The 3,763-nt window shown below is 42.4% G+C and overlaps 1 pseudogene across 1 annotated transcript; it reads left to right on the top strand.

Annotated features, from left to right (window-relative positions):
* Positions 1–861: 861 nt before the first annotated feature.
* LOC309544661 lies at positions 862–3,549 on the top strand (annotated as a pseudogene). Its single transcript has 2 exons — positions 862–889; positions 2,944–3,549. The product of its transcript is annotated as an uncharacterized misc_RNA (transcript).
* Positions 3,550–3,763: the final 214 nt, after the last annotated feature.

Here is a 3,763-nt window from a genome sequence, read left to right as displayed (position 1 = left end):
ACTTCTTATGGCTTAATTTCAACAATGGCTTTTGTCTTGCCACTCTTCCATAAAGACCAGATTTGTGGAGTGCACAACTAATAGTTGTCCTGTGGACAGATTCTTTCACCTGAGCTGTGGATCTCTGCAGCTCCTCTAGCGTTACTGTAGGCCTCTTGGCTGCTTTTCTGATTAATGTTCTCCTTGTCTGGCCTGTCAGTTTTGGAGGACAGCCATGTCTTGGTAGGTTTTCAGTTGTACCATACTGTGCTGCCACGCAGCTTTAACTGTCTAGCAGTTGTTATTACATGTTATGTTATGTTATGTTATTGGTATCTTCCTTGCACCCCTGCTGTTTCTGGCTAGATGGTTTCTTCCATCTCCATTTTCCTGCTGTAACTGCCATTTTGTTTAGTTGTTATGAGGAGACTGCAGAGTGTGGAAGCTGTGTAACTTCATAGTAAATTTACCTATGGAAAAGCCTATGTTTATGCCTTTGCTAACTTGAAGCATAAAGAAGCATTGGAGAACACCTCTGGAGTCTTTATTCATTGAGTAAACTATCTGTTAAAGCCATCATTCAACCTGCTGCACACACTTACAGACTGGAGGTCTACAAGAGGGTCACAGGTACAATCGATGCTGAGACAGAACAGTAAATTTACAGGAGTACACAGCTTCAGAGAGTAAATTTACAGGAATACACAGCTTCAGACAGTAAATTTACATGAAGAATCCATCACAGGTATCTCTGCAGCTTAAGAAAAGTAAATTTACATGAAGAATCCATCACAGGTATCTCTGCAGCTTAAGAACAGTAAATTTACAGGAATACACAGTTTCAGAGAGTACAGTTCCAAAAAGTACTTGAAGTAAATGTCCATGGTAATATACAGCTTCAGAACTGTGAGTACCAAACTTGTCTGAGAGTCACCAGAAGCATTACTCTGCATATGAAACCAGCCACCTATTACTGCTTCATTACTGTTACAGCCTTCTGAGGTGATCCAGTTTGAACTAGTTCCAGCACTAGCCACTATTGTAACAAAAAAATACCTCAGCCCAGCCTGCTTAATAACAGAATTCACTACTTACAGAGCTGAGCTCTGGCAGATTTTTAACAAGACACCAGAAATACAGTACTTATTATGTCTGACAGAGATCTCACAGAGTTACCTGCATTTAGTCAAGATAAAGCAGACTCCTTACTTCATTCTGCTCGTCCTGTCAGAGCCCCTCATCCATCCTTGAAGGCAAGGGAGGTTTATGAAGCAAGTAAGGAAGAAACATCTAGTAACCTGACTGCATTATGGGAAAAGACTTTAAGTTGTATAACAGCCACTAATGAAACTAGCAACAATTCTGAGCAATTGAACACTGCTCTCTCAAGGGTTAAGAAGGCATTTGAGAATTATAAAAGACTTTCTGAGAAGTACTATTCCCTATTGTCACATTCCAACATAGAGGAAGCTGCATTGGAATTAAAGGACTTTACTTCTACTGACCAGCAGAGGCATAGCACATATCTTGAAGCAAAGGCACAGATAGAAGGGAGATTGGCACAGATACATTAGACTACATCCTGTAACTCTGCTTCTTCCAGAAACTCAGGAAAATCTTCTAGGTCTGCCCGCTCATATCATAAATCTTCTTCTAAGTCATTGCGGTCCTGCTCTATAAGGTCAATACTGAGCGACCAAATACTCAAAGCTCGCCAAAAGGTTGCAGTAGCCCAGGTTCAAGCCGCCTGCTCTGAAAAAGAAGCAGCCTTCAAAGCAGAAGTTAAACGCATTCAAGCAGAAACAGAGGCTCAGCTAGAAATTCTTCAGAAGAACAGAGAAAAGGAAGTAGCTTTAGCAGAGTTATCTGTCTTGGAACAAGCCCTATTGGAAGAAGAAGGAGCAGCTTGTACCAGCTTGCCTGCTTGTCAAGACCCTGTTGAAAGGACCCTACAGTTTGTCCTAACTCAGAACCACGACAATACAGTCCCACCTACAGTTGGATATTCTTCTCATAATCATCCAGCAAGTGGATCAGAAGGCAATGTGTCGCCAAAGCAAGCTGGTCAACTAGACACACCTACTAACAGAGACCCTCCACAACTACCGCACGTCACAAAATCAAGTGAATCAACCTACGCAGCTCATGTGCCACCACAACCCTATGTGCATAGAGATTACAAGGGCACAGCAGAAGACTACAGAATGAACTCTATACCCCCTTTGATACAGCTCTCTTTGACTTCAAATGCTCAGAGACCTTCAGTCGACAGACCCTTACCTAAATTAAACCCATCTGCAACACCTTTCTCTCTACCTACCAGCCAACATCAGATACCAACCATGGTCCAAGACGGCGCACCATCAGTAGACCCTGTGGCTATAAAAACTGAAAGCACTGACATTGCAGAGTTCAGCAAGTATATGATTCGACAAGAGTTGATTACAACTGGACTGTCTGGATTTGATGACCGCCCAGAGAACTACAGGAGTTGGAGATCTACATTTAAGGCGGTAACCAAGAACTTGGACATTGATCCTCAAGCAGAACTTGACTTACTAATAAAGTGGTTGGGGCATCAATCTTCAGAACAAGTAAAGAGACTTAAATCTGTCTACATTTATAACTTTAAAGCAGGCCTTGATGCTGCCTGGGAACGTCTAGAACAAGACTATGGGAGCCCCGAAGTCATTGAATCTGCCTTATTCCAGAGACTAAACGACTTTCCTAAAATCTCTGTTAAGGACAATCATAAGCTTAGAGAGTTAGGTGACCTCCTTCATGAACTTGAAATTGCTAAGTTAGATCCTAGTTTACCAGGTCTTAGCTATTTAGACACTGCTCAGGGCGTAAATCCTATTGTAGCAAAGTTGCCTAGTCATCTTCAGGGAAAGTGGACTAGTGTAGGATCAAAGTATAAGTATGAGCATTGTGTTTCCTTCCCTCCCTTTTCTTATTTTTCAGAGTTCGTGCGGAAGGTTGCAAGATCCAAGAATGACCCAAGCTTCTTCTATCCAGATACAACCACCATTCCTTTAAGTACTTCAAGGGGTATTGCCACCAACAGTAAATTCAAGGATTTAAGGCATCCTATTGCCGTGAGGAAGACTGCAATAGCATCCAACGTCTTAGCTACAGACATTAAAGCTAGCAATCTTAATCAACAGTGTCCTATTCATAATGCGCCACACTCTCTCTCCAAATGTCGTGCATTTAAGGACAAGCCTATTGAAGAACGCAAGTCATTTCTCAAAGAGCATAATATCTGTTTTAAGTGTTGTGCATCCTCCGATCATTTAGCTAGAGACTGTAAGATCACCATCAGATGTTCTCTCTGCAACAGTGCCAAACATGTGGACGCTCTTCATTCAGACCTGTTCAAAAGGAAACCTTCACCCGGCAGCAACCCCAAGACTACATCAGATGATGGCGGGGAGAGAACTGAGCAATATGCCGACCCCGTAACCACAAGGTGTACAGAGGTATGTGGAGAAGGGCTTCATAGCAAGTCTTGTAGCAAGATATGTCTTGTAAGAGTGTTTCCTGAAGGATGTCCACAAAAATCCATAAAAATGTACGCCATACTCGATGATCAGAGCAATCGCTCATTGGCCAGTACAGAATTCTTTGACCTATTCAACATTCAAGGAGAGGCCTGGTCCTATACCTTGCAGACATGTGCAGGAAAGGTCAATACTTCTGGAAGAAGAGCCCATGGCTTCGTAGTTGCATCAGAATATGAGGACACAGAGTTTCCTCTTCCAACTCTAATTGAATGTGATCA

This window comes from Pelophylax lessonae, assembly GCF_965119305.1.
Source record: "Pelophylax lessonae genome assembly, chromosome: 1".
In the NCBI taxonomy this organism is placed as follows: domain Eukaryota; kingdom Metazoa; phylum Chordata; class Amphibia; order Anura; family Ranidae; genus Pelophylax; species Pelophylax lessonae.
The sequence above is the reverse complement of the archived record's forward strand: the minus strand, read 5'-3'. Positions and strand labels throughout refer to the sequence as shown.